This window comes from Scatophagus argus, unplaced genomic scaffold (genome assembly GCF_020382885.2).
Source record: "Scatophagus argus isolate fScaArg1 unplaced genomic scaffold, fScaArg1.pri scaffold_29_ctg1, whole genome shotgun sequence".
In the NCBI taxonomy this organism is placed as follows: Eukaryota; Metazoa; Chordata; class Actinopteri; family Scatophagidae; genus Scatophagus; species Scatophagus argus.
Window position 1 is genome coordinate 27,411 of NW_025421231.1, and position 20,135 is coordinate 47,545.

General features: G+C 41.8%; 2 long non-coding RNA genes across 2 annotated transcripts; both read left to right on the forward strand.

Moving 5' to 3' along the window:
- The first annotated feature begins 6,748 nt into the window (after positions 1–6,748).
- On the forward strand, positions 6,749–7,603 carry LOC124055946. Its single transcript, XR_006842883.1, has 2 exons — positions 6,749–7,447; positions 7,529–7,603. It is a non-coding gene; the product is annotated as an uncharacterized LOC124055946 (long non-coding RNA).
- A 3,905-nt stretch (positions 7,604–11,508) lies between these two features.
- On the forward strand, positions 11,509–14,714 carry LOC124055947. Its single transcript, XR_006842884.1, has 5 exons — positions 11,509–11,652; positions 12,829–13,731; positions 13,833–13,922; positions 14,022–14,079; positions 14,198–14,714. It is a non-coding gene; the product is annotated as an uncharacterized LOC124055947 (long non-coding RNA).
- The last annotated feature ends 5,421 nt before the right edge of the window (positions 14,715–20,135 follow it).

A 20,135-nucleotide genomic window follows, 5' to 3' on the forward strand; every position in this document is an offset into this window, starting at 1 on the left:
AAGTAAAATAAGTGTGCACTGCTATTTTCCATCATAATTTCCATTATTGTACAGGGCAAGAAGATGCAAGAAGCATTAACAGCAATAGTGTTAGCAGCAATAGCAAGAGCAGTGGGAATTTGGATCCTCACCATCAGTGGAATTTAGATTTTCAACTGCTGCAGTACAGAATCTGGCAGTGAAATCTTAACAGTTGAACTTCCCCCCCATGAATGGAAGTCTGGAGACAGGAAAGCCCAGAACACTGCACAGGTGATTGAGAGATTGTACTGGAGCAATAGAAGAACCTAGATGTAGTAGTACATGTATTGTAGTCTACCATACACACGTATTGGAGTATATTGCACAGTGAAAAGCACAGTTAGTGTGAGATTCAGTGTCCCGTGGTAAACAGGGACAACAGGGAGTTAGTTTCTGCATAAAAATGTCTTTTGATTACATTTCTAGCAAGAAATTATAGGAACAGGCAAACCTCCTCTCTGGAGATTTGGAAAGTGATAAGGCCCTTCATGGTGAACCATATGTTGTCATCTGAGAAGCCCAAAGAGGGGCTTTACCATCATTGTGGACACAAGGCTGCAGTATGTGCAGGGACATTGTGTAGGGACTGTTTACCACGATCACTCTACAGTACAGCCTGTGACCTTTCCACACATGAGGCCCTGGTACTTCATAACAGAGCATCCATGGTGGAGGGGTTCTTCAGACACCTGCTGCCATCCACTTTTGTTCAGCAGCATGAGGGAGGGAAATTCAATTCAATTCAATTCAGTTTATTTATATAGCGCCAATTCACAACAAAAGTTATCTCATGACACTTTCCAATTAGAGCAGGTCTAGACCAAACTCTTTAATTAAATTGTAAAATAGAGAGAGCCCAACATTCCCCCTTGAGCAAGCACTTGGCGACAGTGGCGAGGAAAAACTGCCTTTTAGAAGGCAGAAACCTCGGAGCAGACCCCGGCTCAAGATGGGCGGCCATCTGCCTTGACCGGTTGGGTTGAGAGAGAGAGAGAGAGAGAGAGAGAGAGAGAGCAAGGGAGAGAGGCAGAGGGGGTGGGGTGTGAGAGAAATTAAGAGAGAAAAAAAGGTAGTTTTTACACTGCACCTCTTCTCTCTATCCCTCACTCCTCTTGTCTCTGTCTCTCACTCACACTTCGTCTTTATACCGATATATTACATATTATCAACACTCATCTGCTCTCTTTTGCAGTTGTGTCCCCCCATCCCTTTCTCTTTTTCAGGTAGCTTTGACCCCAGAGCAGTCGGATCCAGATTCTTCGCTAGTGATGACGACATTATTATTATTATTATTATTATTATTGTTATTAATATGGTAATTTGGCTTTAAAAGCTACTTGTAAACATGTAGTCTCGTGTGTCTCTTCCTGGTCTCCCCCTCTCCCTTGTCGCCAAGCGCTTGCGGAAATTCAGCAGAGAAGTGGAAATGTTGTGTTTCTCTATGTTTTGAGACCTTGTAGATCAGGGGTGGCCAACCCGCGGCTCCCGAGCCTCATGCAGCTCTTTAACTAGTTTCATGCGGCTCTTCAGGAGCTTTCACATGACATGCGTCAAATATGCTTGGCTGGCGTTGCCATTTATTCCCCCTACGGCTAGATGGCACGCTGACCAGGTAAGCCTGTTTGAGTGACGTGAAACGCGCGACGAGAATCTTTGGCGCAACATCATTTGCGTTGTAAACAATTTCCGTCAAGTTAGCTCTCAAAATGGCAGGGAAAAAAAGCACAGCCAAACGAAAATATGAAGAAGAACACAGGACGTTTTTGACAGAGTGGGAGAGTTTATATTTTTTTGTTGAACGTAATGGCAAGCCGATCTGCCTTATATGTCACGCAGCATTAGCGCATTTCAAAGCTTCAAATCTTCAGCGTCACTTCAGCTCACTCCATCCTAACATCGAACAGGAATTTCCAAAAGGGACTGAACTTCGCAAGCACAAGTTGGTCGCTTTGAAAAGTCAGGCAGAAAAGCAGATGCAGTTTTTCCAAAAATTTACGAAACACTCGGAGACCGTAACGCTTGCATCATATCAACTGGCTTGGAACATAGCACGGGCTAAAAAGCCATACAACGAAGGGGACTTCATTAAAAAATGCCTCATTGACGCTGTTGAAATCTTGTCTTCTGAAGACGCCAAACTAAAACAGAGCGTATCAGACGTCCAACTGTCCCGCCACAGTGTTGAACGCAGAATATCGGATATTAATACGGCTGTTGAATCACAGTTGCACTCTGACCTTCAAGCATGTGCGTATTTTAGTGTGGCATTGGATGAGAGTTGTGACATACAGGACAAGCCTCAGTTGGCAATATTTGCACGGTCTGTGTCAAATGAATGTATGATCAAAGAAGAACTCCTTGATATTGTGCCATTAAAAGACAGAACCCGTGGCATAGATGTGAAAGAAACGATCTCTGTCTGCGAGTCTGTGTTTTCTACCCTGAAACACGTGAAATCAAAGCATCGATCTGTTCTGACTGACACTCATTTGAAAGAATTGCTTCGAGTGGCAACAACAGAATACAAGCCAGATTTGAAGAGGATTGTTCAAGATAAGGAATGCCAGAAGTCTCACTAAGCAGCATAGTAAGAGAAAAATGTTATTGAAAATTATTCTATTTTTGTTTGTGGACTTGCTTGAACTGAGTGTTGGTGTGTGTGAGACAGTGCACACAATGTTAACTGTTGAAAATAACTAATATTATCATGTTGGTGTGGTTATTTTAATTAAATCTGGCTGAGCAGAGGTCTGTGTGTGCGTGCCTGCCTGTGCCTGCATACATGATTAAGGAATGGGATGATGTTCATGTGTTCATGTTGCCCATGTGTATGATGTGGCTCGTTGCAGTAACGCAGAAAAAAAAGTGGCTCTTAGTCTCTGACTAGTTGGCCACCCCTGCAATAGACAATCAGATAATTCTTCAAATTTTGTAAACTTACCCTCTGACTCTTGAAATATCCTGCAGGAACAACAGATCTCCATTTGGTTTGGGGGAGTTTGCCATGAAGTGCAGGAAGTGGAACACATGAGTGGCACGCTGCTTTGCATTTTCCTGAACTTTCCTGGGAGGGTTGGCACCTTCCACATGGCCTTTAAAGTCTCTCACCAGTTTCACTGAGGGACATGTAAATAAATAATTAGACATTACACAATGGTAAACATGTGCCAGTAAGATTCATAATCCTAAATATTTTGATAGAAATGTGATATTCACCATAAGAAGAGGCGTCTGATGCTGCATTTTTTGGCACACGCTTATATTTCATAACCTGGAAAAATATGAAATGAGTTGCACACATCCAAACTTAATGTCCAGAACTGGTCATATTGATATGTAAGTAGAATGAAATGACCCTCACATTTGCACGCATTGTAGAAGAATGAATGTTTGCTGGCTAAGGATGAGGATGCTGTGGTAATCAGCGGCAAAGGTGAAAGAGCAGTGACAGCAGTTGGTGATGCTCTTGAAGGGGACATGGATGGTCCACAGTCAGTTGGTACTAGGCTCACAGAATCTGTGGCACCAAGTACAGTGGAGTCTACGTCTGTGTTACTTGGTGATGGCAAAGCTGAGAGAGTTGCACTGGTATTATCTGAAGGAGGAGGTGTTTCTGGGGCAGGTGTGGATGGCTCACAGTCAGTGGATCCTGGACCTACAGAATCTGTTGCATGTATGGCAGTGGACAGAGATGATGCAGGTGTAAAGGTGGCTGTAGTGTTACTGAGGGTCGTTGTCCTTTCAGACGCCCTTGCAGCTATCTCCCTTTCGACAGCCTCTTCAATGGCAGATTCATCCACTTCATCCATATGTGACACAATTGGTGGTTGGGGATGGCTGGCCCTCAACAGTGCCAGTTCCCTTGCAATGTACCTGTCCTTTGCCCTTTCCATATAAAGTTTAGCCACAGGTTGCTGAAAAAAAGTACAACATTGCTTTAAATGCAAATGTATTTTGTCTAACTCTGTTCTACGTCACAGTTTCATACCTTATGTCATATCATATCTACTTCTCCTTTGCTCTATTTTTAAGGACAACCAGCAAATCAATATAATATTTCCAAAACACTTACTGTCTGTGAGCCAACTTGCTTAAAAGACTAAGCTCTTCTTTGTTTTTCACTTTCTCTGTGACTTTGAGATGCTGCATTATATCCGCGTATCTAAGTCCACAAATTGGACACTGATGCCCAGCCGTTTGATTGCTGGGCCTTCTTCTGGGTTGAGGAGACTTTGCAGGCACAGGATTTTTCTGTGCTTCGGCCTCCTCTGGTCCCTGTGTTCAAATGGAAGAGATGGAAAAAATAACAAATTTTGTCAATCATGTCAAATTTTGCACTAGAATTAGGCAAATTGCTACTTTTTTTGTCCAAGAAAAAATGTTTTCAAATGTAGTGAAAGTGGCGTCATCTCACCTGATTGACAGTTGTTAAAATGTTTGGCTTGTTATTGCTGTCATCCTTATTACTATGCACAGAACTGAATTGCTGATGTTTGCACAATAACTGTCCTTGTTTGGAGATAATGCCTGAAGTGCTGCCTGTCAGATGAAGTGATCAGCAACACCGGGGCTCCACAGGGGACCGTCCTCTCTCCCTTCCTCTTCACTATTTACACCACAGACTTTACGCACTGCACAGAGTCCTGCCATCTTCAGAAATTTTCTGATGACTCTGCAGTGGTTACTGGGGGGGGGTGAGAGAGAGTACAGGACGGTAGTGGACAACTTTGTCACATGGAGCGGGAAAAACCACCTACAGCTCACTGTGACAAAGACCAAGGAACTGGTGGTGGACCTGAGGAGGACTAAGGCTCCGGTGACCCCTATCAACATCAAAGGGGACACTGTGGAGGTGGTGGAGGAGTACAAATACCTGGGGGTGTACTTGGACCACAAACTGGACTGGTGCAAGAACGTGGACATGGTCTACAGAAAGGGCCAGAGCCGCCTCTACTTTCTGAGGCGGCTGAGGTCCTTCAACATCTGCAGGACGATGCTGAGGATGTTCTACGAGTCGGTGGTGTCCAGTGCCATCACATATGCCGTTGCCTGCTGGGGCAGCTGCCTGAGGGTGAGGGACACTAACAGACTCAACAGAATCATCAAGAAGGCCAGCCATGTTGTGGGAGAGGAACTGGACTCTCTGACAGTGGTGTCTGAGAGGAGGATGTTGTCCAAAATAAGAACTATACTGGACTTTCCCTCTCACCCTCTCCACAATGTGCTGATCGGCTACAGGAGCTCGTTCAGCAAAAGACTCATACTGCCACGGTGCACCACAGAGCGACACAGGAAATCATTCCTGCCTGTCGCCATCAAACTGTTAAACTCAGCACTGTGACGGACACACTCACTTGTATATACAATGTACATATTGGCTACTTTTACACATTGCACATACCTGTATTTTTAAATTTTCTTAAAAAATTTTGAATACAGTTTTTGTAAATACCTGTACTTGAGATTTTTAGTTTTTGTTTATCCTATTTTTATACTCTGCACTTTTCTCCTTTCTTGGTCGGGAATACTGCATGTGCAATTGTCTGTAGAAACAAGAATTTCCCTCCAGGGATTAATAAAGGAATTCTGATTCTGATTCTGATAGTAACTCAGACCTGTATACTGTATTCACACCCTCTTCTCTCCTCTTCCCTCACTATTTTCACTAATCCTATCATTATCATATTAACTTCAAGGTTATGTTAATTCATGTGTTTCAGCACAAGTTAATTCATTTGATTTAAAAAATGTTCTTATTTTACATGTACAACTGCTGATGTACATACTGGCGTTTACATTTAGCATTAACATATTATATATTTCTAGAAGCATCTTTAAAACAGCTATAATAATATGGTGAAATTGCTTCACATATATTTACTTCAGTTGATTCTGAGTGGATAGTGTAGCCACATGAGAGCTTATAAACAGGAAACTTAACATGTGAAGCCACGCAATAAAAGAAATACTGTCCTATAAAGTGGATATGTGTCTCCCTGGTGTTTCTTTTTATCAAGAGTAACTGACTACTTTCTATTGAACCCTCATGTTATATTAATGCAATATAATTACAAAGCGACTATTTTTTTGTTATTATTGTCATTAGGCTTGCTCAATATATCCAGCTATGATAAGATAATGTCAGACCACTGCATGAAGACACGTTGTTACACATGCACCCTCTTCTCTCCCTGCAGGTTTCAGCAATGGAAGTATTTTATATTTATTATTATTTCATATTTGCTGGCTTTATGGGCTAAATATCAAATAGCAAGAGTTCACAGTAAAATTGATGTTCTTTGCTCACAATGACTATCGATCAGGCATGTCAAACTGGTCCTCAAAGGGCTGGTGGGGCTGCAGGTTTTTGTGCCAAGCTGTGCATCTGTGCCTTGATATGGTTAGGTACAGATGAAGGATTTTTAATTTGAAATTTCTCTAAAATGACACAGTACAAATAAGTGGTCTTCTCTGTGTCAGTAGTCAGAGATGTCTTCTAGCAAGACACATCAGGCATTCCCAGAAATTATGCAGCAATTTGTTTTTACAGCATCTCAAACTTTCAGAAATGTAACCATATCAAGGTATAGATGTAAGACTTTTAATTTGATATTTCTCCAAAATGATACAGTAAAAATCTTTGATAATGAATGAGGGAGTAGTCAGATGCTCCTGAGGTCAATAGTAACAACCATTACGAGAAATTCTGGAGCAATATGGTTTTACAGCATTTCAAAGGTAAGAAATGTAACCATCTCAAGGTACAGATGTAGGACTTTTAATTTGAAATTTATCTAAAATGATACAGTAAAAATGAACGGCCTTCACTGTGTCAGTAGTTAGAGATGTCTTCGACCAAGATACATCAGGGATCGCCAGAAATTATGGAGCAGTGTATTGTCATAACACCTGGATATCAAATTTTTCATTTGCTGTTTCCAACATCTTATTTTGAAAACCGGATGTCTTAATCCTGCCTGTCCGCTCGTTCGGGATCGTTTCTTTGCATGGCATAAAGCAGGGGTCGGCAACCCGCGACTCTAGAGCCGCATGCGGCTCTTCAGCGCCTCCCTAGTGGCTCCCTGGAGCTTTTTCAAAAATGTATGAAAATGAAAAAAAAATAGGGGGGAATATATATTTTGTTTTAATATGGTTTCTGTAGATGGTGGCCCCAGGGATGTTGCAACAAGCTTTTGTCAGCATGCTCGAGTGTTCGGGCGAGTGAGTGGATTCATCATTTAAGTTATCTTGTGTGGTGTGTGAGACTGGGGGTTGGGCTCTGTGTGCTCTCTTGGCAGAGATAGGCGTGGTTTGCTGGGTGCCTGAGGAGCTGGCTGTACACACCTGAGCCGAATCATCATCATCTGGAGCAGTATTTAGAGACTAGCCTCCTGTGTGCTAACTGTCAGATTGTCACTGCTTTGTGGTAGGTCGGCCTGTATGTTCTTCTGTGAATTGCTACCTAAGATTTCCAACCAAATTACTCACCTGTATTCTCTGTCTTCAGGATCCAGCCTCTCTACCCACCAAGCCACCCTGCCACCGCTTACCCTCAGTTCAATAAACGGCTGTTTTGTCCCTACTCCCTCGTCTAGTTATCTGCATTTTGGGTCCAGCACCACCGCCACACAACATCTTGTTTGGATCACCTTTTAAATAAATGATTCATTGTTAGGACTTGTTCTTACAATCCCCAGCGTTTCAGCACACATTTTTTGACAGAGCCCTTTTTTCGTCATGACCACGGTCTGAAGCTAACCTTTGACACATCGTCAGTTGTGTACTAACTGCAGGATTACTTACTGTTTTGTTTTGTTTTTTCACTTTTTCTCTCAGAGTGGTAAGATATGTGGGGACACAATGCAGAGGGCATTCCTCGAATGGACCAATGCCAAATTTGAAGTTGTCTCAGGTCCAGCGTTTTCAGTGCCCTGCATGCACACACTCCATGTTGGCAGTTGCAGTGGATGGGAACCTAAATTTAAATTTACATTTCTTCATGTGTAACACCACAATTTGAAATTTTTATAAATGCTTGCCTGTTTTTTTTTTTTTCAAAATTTAAACATTATTTGGTTTATTAAGTAATAGAGTAGCATTACTGCATCAAATGCCATAATACCATGATTTACAGCTTGTTTTGTAAAATGTAACTGTGCAGATGTCTGTATTTGCCCTCATCTGTTTAAGAATCCAGGGAAAGGGAGATGTGGTGCGGGTCAGTGGACCGCAGCACGAGAGTCCGCCAACAACTCCGCAAGCAAACTAGACGAGGAAGGTGTTGAGGAAGCTGTCTGCTGTCATGGGGTTTTGCTGAAGGGATTGAATATATTCCGTGGAGAAATATTTGCATACCCATTATATCTCCAGAAACAGCTAGTTTCACAGACCGTCCAGGTATTTTGCTCTGATGTGGTCTGCAAATATTGGCCATATCTGCAGAGAGTTGTGGACCACTGTCCAGAGTTGGAGGTATCAGGAGGCACACAGAAGGATTTGTGATGCAGACTCAGAGACAAAGGTGGAGGTTCAAAAAGTTTACTAGACAAGGCTATAAAGTGAAATCAATGTACAGGTGAAGGTACAAAATTGTTGGGCAATAATTGTGGTCAAAAACAGGCTTGAGGTCGATAATCAGGTAATCAAATCTCTGTATCACTTGTAAGAAAGTATTGGTCCGCTGTACATACTGTCAGGAGACTCTGTGTATTAAAGTCTAACCTGCAGACCATTGTAGAAAAATCTCTGGGGATACTGCTGAGGATCAAAGCCACTGTCAGTGCTGTGCTTCATTTGGAGCTATTTGTATTTTTTCCAAATGACGCCAGACCCTTTATGACCTACCACAGACCAAGTCCAACAGAGCATATCTCTACATTTTCATGTGCTGTAGTGCCATTTTTGGAGTATTTTAATGTGCTATACATCAATACAACCTGTATAGCCCAAATTTTAATAATATATATGTAATAAGTCCATAGTAACTAAATAAGTTACTAATAAGTCCAATAAACTACAAAAAAGAAAATCTTTTTTCCCCATATTTTTTCTAAATACAGAAATATCATAGCTGTGTCCCTCAATTGTAAATGTAAGAAAGATGTACAAAATCATTTCCACCACAGAAAAAATATTTTGAGTGTCTTCATAACTTCATAACTTGAGATACACTAATTTTTATACACTGTAACAAAAAGGAATTTGCACAATTTGTGTGCACAATTTGCAAAAAGACAGCATGTTCATCAACTATTTACAATAGTGAAATGAAATCTCAGTGTGCCAGATACTTATGAGCACACATGTATTTGTACAAGACCATGCTCATTCATAAAAAGTGCAACAAACAACAAAAAATGATTCTGTTTTTGTACTTTGGAGTAAATAAACATGAAATGAAATCACATTTTATCTTATCAAAAGTATACACTCTGTGTGTAGGATGTGTGTATCTCTGTGTTTTTGTGAAAAACAAACCTAAATGAAGAGTGCATGCACTAAGACGAGAGCGGTCAATGGATCGGGAGAGAGAGCGTGAACGCGTCTACAAGTGTTTACTGCGGGAAAACTACAAAATGATGTAATTTCCTGTTTTTGCGGGAAGTGCCGCTCAAGAAAATCACGTGACGTCCATGCGCATTACGTAATCACGTAGGACACTTTGAATGAGGAATATATGAGTGTAACTCCTCTGGTTTTAAATGCAAAAAGAATTATTGCACTACCGTATTTGGTCGTGATTTAGGGTTGCCAACTCCCTGAAAAATAAATAAGGGACACCTCATTGGCAGGGCCGGCCGGCCCGATTACATTCACCCTTGCTGGCGTAGTGAATCTTTTTAGCCCTTTATTGTATGTGAGAAGCAATTTTTTAACTATTTGACTCAAACCTGAATTGAATTAGATGCAGATTTGAGTGATATGAACACATGGAAAATAAATAATTATCAGCAATTTATTTTTAATACAAAACAACAAAATTAACAGAATAAAATATCTGTCCTGCTTAACTTAAAACTGTATAAATTAACATAAAAAAATACAAAGCAGAACATAGTGCACAATTATTGCAATAAGAAAAGTGCAAACATAAAGTCTGAGGGAAACTTGTAAACAAAAAACAGTTGTGCCTCAAAGGCCATGTAAGACATTTTATAATTAAGACTGACAATGAGCTCTCCTTTAATTAATTCAGTGGAACATTCGTTCCGCACATCAGCCCACTTATTCTTCATTAAAGAGAAAATCCTCTCCACAAACCCAGTGGAAGATGGGATGCTGAAGACAGAGGATACAACAGCCTGGATGTTGGGAACGTCAGCTGCCTGGAGAACTTGCATCCACTTCTCTGCTGTTCCTTTGGACTGTCATTTCTCCTTCCCCTGAGGTACTGTTGTGAGGTGCTCCAGAAGGCTGTTTGCTGTCACACACTCTTCATAAAGCTTGTCCATAGAGATGTTTAGCCTGCCAAAAGAGATGGAAATTTGTATGACCTGAACCATAGGCGGCACAGTAAGTGGTTACAGTGTTACACACAGTAACAGTGGTAAATAAATAGAGAAAATATCTTATTTCATAATTTTGAATACTATTTTAACTACCTGTATAGTTTACTTTATTTATTATTTATTTATCCATCCATCTATCAAGTACATGAACTGTTTGAGTTGTATGATGTTGTATAAAAAATAGCATATGTGTGTGTATATTGTGAAGTAAGTTTGTGCTTATGTATTTATTTGTAAATATTATCTATCAATTGTATTTATTTGTCATAGCCATCAATAATAATAAAATATGGTTTATCACTACACTGGCAATTGTTTCATTCTTACCTGCCAACCAGGCGAAGCTGCTCAGTGATCTTCTGGAAGCACTTTGCTTTCGGTCAGTTAGTCCACCATGGGCTATGGAGAAAGTCCGCCTGCACACATTGCAGTGCGCTTTATAGATGTTATCGCGCACGTTTCCCACCCATGTGTTTCCTTCTTCCCATTCCTCTTGGTATTTTTGCATTCTTTTCTTTTTTTCTCGGAGGAGTAGTTGCATTGCTGCTGGAAGGTGTGACCCCCCGAGACCTGTAAAGCACCGTCGGCGTCACTGTCGTCCATGCTGCTTTGTTGTTTTCCGGTATCTTCTTCGCAAGCGACAGTACCTCGACCAATGAGATGAGCGGAGATGTGAGTGTGCTGTCATCTCATTGGTCTCCGAGCAGGAGAGGCTGAGAATGGGTTTACCGTAAATTTTCTTATTAAAGCGCCATGCATTCATTCATCCCCTTGACATTTTACACACTATTTTTGATCCTCAAGGTAATACGGGACAAAATGCGTCCCTTTTCAGCTCCATACGGGAGGCATACTTTTGTTTTTGAATAGCTACGGGACGTCTGCGTTTGTCAAGGGACGTTGGCAACTGTATCGCGATTCTACAGACATTTAAAAGTAAATATGCAAATATGAGCGCCGGCGCAAGTGTATATTGTAATCTCGCGAGATTTGAGGAGCCAATCCGCGATGTCTTCCCAGGTGCTAGGCTGAAGCAACAAGTGCTTAACATGAGGCGAAACACAAGTCAAGACACATGGAAACACGGGGAGACTTCAGTGTGCAGTAAATGGATTTAAAATAGGTAAGAAACGGATTATAACTTTATACTTATATTAGTGCATGCTTGTTTGTCAAAAAAATGAAAGGTAAGAAAATAAAGAGTCATTAAGGACAGTTGTTTTCAATAGGCTACCTGTTTAACAACATTTTGAGAGCAATTACAGCAGTTTTGGTCATCTAATGTGAGCATTGCAAAGTCTGCAGCTCAATTGTTTGCATCAGAAAAACATACGGGTGTAAATGAAGTGACAAAATGCCAGAATAAAGACCCAAGGTACCAACATCTCCATGCACCTGGATTGCCAGACATGACACAGATTAGCATGTAAACAGTGGCTAGGGAAGCAGACAGCAAACTGGTTCAGCAACGGATCTAATTGAGTCTATCTGACCCAAAAGGCTGCAGCATATTTCTAAAAAGCTCCATACTCCAGGACGAGAAATATAGTTAAACAAGGCTTTTGAAAAATGGAGAGCCATTACAGAATCATATCCTTACTTTACTTAAATGTCAGGCTTTGGATGCACTGGAGGAAATGCTGGTTTTCTCTCTGCAGTGATTTGGACTGCAGTAACAATTTTAAATGCTAATTGACAGGTTTACATATTGTTTCTTCAATTTTTACTCTTCTTGGACATACCGCGTCAGATGCCTCTGTTAGACTTTACCAGGGTTTTTACCCTAAAGGAGGTTGTCTGGGTCAAATTACTATGGCATAGAGGCATGTCAAACTGGTCCACAGGGGGACGGTGTGGCTGCAGGTTTTTGTGCCAACCAACCAAGAGCACACCGTTTGACCAATCAACTGTCTGAAGATGGAGATCAGTTGCTTAAATGAGTCAAGTCTTGTGTGCTGCTACTTGGTTGGAAAGAAAACCTGCAGCCACACCAGCCCTCCTGTGGACCAGTTTGACATGCCTGGCATAGAGAGAGAATGCCTGAAAATGTGGCCAAGACCCTTGTGGGCCCTTGACTCAAATTTGCCTCTGCATTGAAATCTTGGGAGGACTAGCCGTAATTATTAGTAGTAGAGTTGTAATGGCTTTCTACATTGTTTTCAGGGAGCTCTTTTAGACTTTGACAAGGCTTTTACCCTAAACATTTAAGTACAGAAATAAAGAGGACTATTACAGTAACATATTCAAATATTGTGTTTTTAAAATGCAAATTTATCATTATTTCTGTCGAACCCTACAGATCACACTGATGCTGTTAATCCTTCAAGCCCCAAAACATTCCCATGGCTTTGGTCTTGCTCATCAGTCTGATGTCATCCACCCGTGGATTGAATTTAACTACCCCCTCTTCTGAATACCAAGTAGCACTAGGAGAAGACATCAGCCTCGGATGCCATTTCACCCTTGATCCTGTGGATTTTGGTTCCTTGGAGATTGAGTGGACCGTCGACCGTTCACATGGTCGAGTGGAAAAGGAACACCTCATCTGTTACATTGATGATGTAGTGCACCACTTCTTAGGTTTTGAAGGCCGATTCTACTTTTCCTATCCAGATCCCCAAGATGGAGATGCTTCACTAACCATTACACGTATTAAAATCATTGACAGTGGTATTTGCCATTGTAAAGTAACAAAGGGTAGGGAAATCCAAAGCAGGCAGACTAAGCTGATGGTAATGGAGGAGGTGTCTGTGCCAGTTCATGGTTCCAATGGTGGCACAATGTGGACTTAAAGCTGAGGAACAGGTCTTCATTAGTCACCACCTTCCCTGCAAACTGCAGTTTGTGGACATCTACCGAAACTTCTGCAAGCACTCAAGAAGACTTGTCTTCACAAGGCAATGCAAAAAATACCACAGGAACCACCACAGGAACTATCACAGGAACCTACCGAGATTTTGGAAAGGTCCATGACATTGCTGAAACCCCCACGGTTGATTTAAGCCTCACCACGGAATCTCAAAACACTTCATCACAGGATAGGGGAGTATCGATCGGAGTGGCTGCTACCATTACTTTCATTGTCATAATTTCAGCAGGCACAATTTTCTCCTGCCGGAAACAAAAAAGACAGCAGAAGTCTGAAGAAAATGTCTCAGCTGATGAAGCAAAGTGTGCCCGTACACAGCCAGAAAGGACCGCGGTAATGAAGGATTTGATGTAGTAGTAATTACAGTTCTTGTTTTGTAAAATAATTCAATAAATAGAATTATTTAATAAATCAAAATAATTTTTATGTTAAAGATTGTAGACATTGTGGAGAAGACCTGGAATTTGTGGGAGAAAATGGGCATGGAACTTGAAGACATACCCAAAAACCTTATGGACATTAAGGTGAGCGATAAGGCTCATTAAGGTGAAGGTCAGAAGCTTGATTTATTGTTCGTAAAATGTTTACATCAGAAGTGTAAATGTCATTTTTGTCCTTGGCAGGGGATTCCACAAGATTCCACAGAAGAGGTACCTTAAACACAGAATGTTGATTTTGAGGGTAAGAACTTGAGCTGGAAAATCACATTTCACTGCAGTATTGAATTTAAGGTATTATAGAGTGAGCCGAATGTTCCATTCAATTAAAAGAGCTCTATTTCTCTTCTCTTGTTTTGTAGATGTACAGGTTATGGGAGCATTACCTCCAGAGGTGACCAGCTTGTGAGCTTTAATTCAGCCCAAAGTAAGGCATCTGTTAGACTGAGAAAGATTTTACCCTAAAGGGTCTTGTACAGACAAGTTTGGTCTCATCACAGTTGTATACTGAGAAAATGGATTGGCCCTTCTGAGCCACAGGACCACTTGGGGCCATCACTGAATTGAAAATGGTTGTAATGTTAATAGAAGAATGTATTACATTACATTCTGACATAATGTATCATAGCTAGAATTTGGTTATAGTATGGTCACATGGAAATGTTGATTTTCAACAGCTATCATACAAAGATAGTGGAAAATATTGACTTGTTGGGTGTTTTCCCCTGGATATACTTAGATAGTGGACCAAAGTGTGTATACTGAGATATTGGATGCTGATACTTCATAAATAGGGATACAGAGATCCAACTCTTGTTAATGTTTCCAATGTTAAGTGAAGTTTGAGTTCACTTTGGTTAAATAAACTTTTCTCGAGTTTTTTGTTTTGTCGAGTTTTTTCTACATTAAGGGCTCTTGAGGCTAGATGTTGGGTTCATGAGGCTTTACATAGAGAGAAGCTGGTCTTGAGTTTTTTGTTTTGCATTAAATGCTCTTGAGGCTAGATGTTGGGTTCCTGAGGCTTTACGTATTGAGAAGCTGGTCTCGAGTTTTTTAGTTTTGCATTAAAGGCTCTTGAGGCTAGATGTTGGGTTCATTAGGCTTTACGTATTGCGAGGCTGGACTCGAGTTTTTTGCTTTGTATTAAAGGCTCTTGAGGCTAGATGTTGGGTTCATGAGCCTTTACGTATTGCGAAGCTGGTCTCGAGTGACTTCTTGAAATTTGGGGGCAAGTTTTGGGAACGTCCTCACGTGGTAGATATAGAAGTCATGTGTCCTGGGGCCACCATATACGTTAGTTTTTGCATAAGCTACTGCAAATCAGTACACTCACATTTGGCTGAACAGGTCTCGGTCATATACTTGCAAATTCTGCTAGTCATATGTTCCAAAGACTGGCCAATGACTTGTTCAACTTCGAGGTTTTATGTATTGAGAACCTGGTCTCGAGTTTTTTGCTCTGCATTGTTGTGCAGTAGTAGGAGCAATTTGGTTATTGGCAAAAGAGTCAATGATTATGGGAAATAATCATTAAAGCAAAAATCGGGGCACCACCCTGTCACCAGGGACCAATAGCCAAATTAATTAATGGGAAATAACAGTCTCTTAAAGTTATGAAGGATGATTTTGAGCACTGACTGTCATGAATTCAGCTGTTATTACAAGTACATTCACAATAACCACAGACAACGACAGGTTAAACTATAACAGGATTTATTAACCAGCAACAACCATCCAGAGATAAGTATCACTTTGTAATAAACGCTATTATAATCTAAGTTTTATCAACATACATTAACTATCAACTAGGGATAACACAGGTACAGCAGCAAGAGTATCTATACATGGGTATGCATATATACGGGAGTGTGTGTGTGTGTGTATGTGTGTGTGAGAGAGAGAGAGAGAGATAGCGGTGGAGACCAAGATGGCAGAGGGATGACGCGAGGGCGTGTCCCTCGAAGGCAAGACGTCGCATGAGCGACGTCAGCAAGACCAAGATGGCAATAGCGTGGCACACAGGACGTGCAGCTCAGAGCCAAGATGGCGATTGTCCACGTAATGTGGCTAACGTGGCAAACAAAGACTACAAAGGCAAAGATCCTCAAGCGCCACGTGTCTCGCGAGGAGATTCGTGATCGCATGCTCGGACTCATGCCCATGTAAAGTATTAGAGAGAGATAATAACCCAGTAAAGATCATCACTTCAGTTCTTTTGAGTCTCACACTATCACCACACAATAGCGGAGTCAGTAAACCGGAGTTTATCTACTCAGATATTGGTCTTTTAACCGGTGATGCGCGAGCTCACGGAACTGATGGATTTAGATGATCGTTAACAAAAATTAAACGAGCGCGGCACTTACAAATGAAAGTCACACATTATCAACTCTATCTTAATGCTGGTGACAAATATTAAATGATTGCAGCACATATAAACGCGAGTCACACATTAGCAACTCTACCTTAATGCTGGTAACAAAAATTAAATGATTGCAGCACATATAAGTTAAAGAAAATCATGTGTAAATAACCCTACTTTACACTGTCTCTGCCTTAATAATGCGTCTGCCTTAATAATGCCTCCGCCCAGACATAAGCCTCTTACTGTGAGTTGCTCCGGTCCTTTGGAGTTGGAAAATTAATAGTCCACTTAAACATTTGCCACGTTGTCCTCAGCGGGGTGCTGGTGGTCTGTTGTTTCGCTCCTTTAGCGATGCGGCGTATCATTGTGTTGCTGTCGGTAGCAGCGGGAAAATCATCGGTGAAGAAGTTAACAAACTTTGTTTCGTCCTTAAACAAAGTCAGCACTCGGCTCGTTAACATGCGATCAGCTGATTGCAGCGATCCACGTCGGCAGAAGAAAAAGGAAAAGTTACAAAAAAACACAGCAGTCTGTTTCTCGGCCTGCGAGTTGAAACACTGTGACCTAGGATTTTAAAGTGATGGTAATAATCAAACGTTTGATTGTTGCTCCCTTTCGGCGAGCTGGACACCTCGGAGAGCCTGGAATAGCTCTCATTGTCACAGCAAGCACGGGACAAAAGAAAGGAGAGAGTGACTGAGGGTCGCAGTGACGTTTTATTACCTGCATGACGTCACCATCGGACCCCTGTAGAGATGGCTGGCACACAGCCAATGTCTGTGCCGGTCCTGAATTCGAAGTCACGAATTTACAACTAGGTGTACGCCATGGGTGGGGTCTCTAACGGTTAGCCACTCTAGCTCAGGCTTTATGGGTTACATGGAGGCCTCTCTATTGTTCTCCAGAGTGCATGGCCAGAGATCCCAACAGCATTAAAGGCTCTTGAGGCTAGATGTTGGGTTCATGAGGCTTTATGTATTGCGAAGCTGGTCTCGAGTTTTTTGCTTTGCATTAAAGGCTCTTGAGGCTATATGTTGGGTTCATGAGCCTTTACGTATTGTGAAGCTGATCTCGAGTGACTTCTTGAAATTTGGGGGCAATTTTTGGGAACGTCCTCACGTGGTAGATATAGAAGTCATGTGTCCCAGGGCCACCATATACAGTAGTAGCCATTCAGTTCTTCTCAGCCAGACTAGATGGCTGCCAATTACCTGCCAATTTCCAGCGGCTGGAGAGATCCCCCTCCTTCTCCTGGGCGTGTCTATTTTTTACTGTAACTCCTCCTATTTATTGTATCACAGGCTATAACCATTAGATGGCACTTCTCTCACAGAATGCACGTCCCTCACAGTCGCGGTGTATGAATGTCCACTGACTGCGAGAGGTGGCGCTTTAAGTACCACCTCTGTCAGTCAGTAGAAATTCAGTCGAGATGACATAGGCAACATAACCATTGTTCTTGTTTAGAAGTAAAATGATAACACAGCTAGCTAGATAGTAGCGGAGCTGCGCTGGCTCCAGTTTTATCTGGAAAAGGATATTCTATTCTAATCATACCTTCTGTGGAATATTTGATCACAGTGTATTGAAGCTACATTGTGAAGCTAAAAGGAAAAGTACATGTGATGAACAGCCTTTTGGAAGATGTTTGCAGTTGTGCACACATTCAGTGGATGTCATAGGCCAGGGAGTTAGCATTATCATTGCTAAACCTTTTGTTTACACTTAATGGGCTATTGGTATCCCATTGTCACACAAATCACATAAAGAGCCAAAAATACAGCTGGTTAGTCTTTGAGGGGGGAAGTTTTGTCCTGTGGGCCTTGGCTATCTTCTGTTACTGTACCATTTTATCCACAGCAGCAGTTAAGCAACTCTAAATAACTTTCACTCAAAAGTAATTAGTTAGATTACAAGATACAGTGCAAGTTACTTGTGAACCGGTGAGTCGCTCAGGATCAATCAGTGAAATGCACTGTACAGTATACCTCACTTAGAGCAGACGCCCTATTGACAAGAGAGACAAGAGACTAAAGTCCTGTCTGCAGCAACACTGGGTCCAAATCTCTGAATCTACACTACAAGAGGAAAAATTACAGGTGATGAACAACCTTTTAGAAGGAACTGAACGCTCTTTGTGGGGGGCTGTGCATCTGTGTGACGATGCCACATTCCTTTCAAACAGCCACTGTGCATTACAAAAGGTTAGGTCAATCACCCGTATTCTTCCTCTTTAAATGTAGATTCACACCTGGTGTTGCTGCAGTCGGTTTAGTGTGTGCCCTTTTGTTAATTCTCCTCTCCTTCAGTGATCATGTTCTCACTACAGCTACTATATTCTGTTGTCACCAAACAGTGAGGATGGGAGATTTGGCAGATGCACAAAAACAGTCTCTTGACCTCGCTTGTGGAACTATTTGTGTTAGCGGAGCTGTTGTCACACTCAAGGTTGTGCTGCTGTACTTAATATCAACACTGGTGAGATTATCTGCGGCACTTGGCCACTCCAACCGAGATATCACCATTATATAACTCCGGCACCACTATAAGCAGTATTTACTGTATATATTCCAGCACCGATTCCCAATCAGTGACACATGGCATTCCTGTGGGATGACAGCCCCTACTCGGGACATAATCACTGCTCCTCCCCGTGGAAAAATGAGGCATTGCAGTTGATTTTCACACGGGCTACTGAGGGGCGTGTATTAAAGGCTCTTGAGGCTAGATGTTGGGTCATGAGCCTTTACATATTGCGAAGCTGGTCTCGAGTGACTTCCTGAAATTTGGGGGCAATTTTTGGGAACGTGCTCACGTGGTAGATATAGAAGTCATGTGTCCTGGGGCCACCAGCCTTAACGTATTGAGAAGCTGGTCTCGAGTTTTTCTTTTGCATTAAAGGTTCTTGAGGCTAGATGTTGGGTTCATGAGGCTTTACGTATTGAGAACCTGGTCTTGAGTTTTTTGCTTTGCATTAAAGGCTCTTGAGGCTAGATGTTGGGTTCATGAGCCTTAACGTATTGAGAAGCTGGACTCGAGTTTTTCTTTTGCATTAAAGGCTCTTGAGGCTAGATGTTGGGTTCATGAGGCTTTACGTATTGAGAAGCTGGTCTCGAGTTTTTTTGTTTTGCATTAAAGGCTCTTTAGTCTAGATGTTGGGTTTATGAGGCTTTACGTATTGAGAAGCTGGTCTCGAGTTTTTTTTTATTAAAGGCTCTTGAGGCTGGATGTTGGGTTCATGGGGCTTTATGTATTGCGAAGCTGGTCTCAAGTTTTTTGCTTTGCATTAAAGGCTCTTGAGGCTAGATGTTGGGTCATGAGACTTTACGTATTGCGAAGCTGGTCTCGAGTGACTTCCTGAAATTTGGGGGCAATTTTTGGGAACGTGCTCACGTGGTAGATATAGAAGACATGTGTCCCGGGGCCACCATATATGTTAGTTTTTGCAAAAGCTACTGCAAATCAGTACACTCACATTTGGCTGAACAGGCCTCGGTCATATACTTGCAAATTCTGCTAGTCATATGTTCCAAAGACTGGCCAATGGCTTGTTCAACTTCGTAGCTCCTAGTCAGTGGGCTGATGGCCATTGCTGTTCCCTGGTCAGGTTTAGCCATAGATAAGGATGTTTAAGAAAGTTTTGGTTACAAAGTAGAACGAGATGACCTGTGTGGGACCCTAAATTGAACCACCATGATCTGGGGCCCCTACACGACCTCTGAAAAGGACAAGCCTTGGGGAAGATGCAAGACGGTTGGGCTTCAGAATGCTGTACGATTGAGTACCTGTGAGTCTTCTGTTAGTGTTCGATGCCACTTGGAGATTGACGGGGAGTTTTTTCTACATTAAAGGCTCTTGAGACTAGATGTTGGGTTCATGAGGCTTTATGTATTGAGAACCTGGTCTTGAGTTTTTTGCTTTGCATTAAAGGCTCT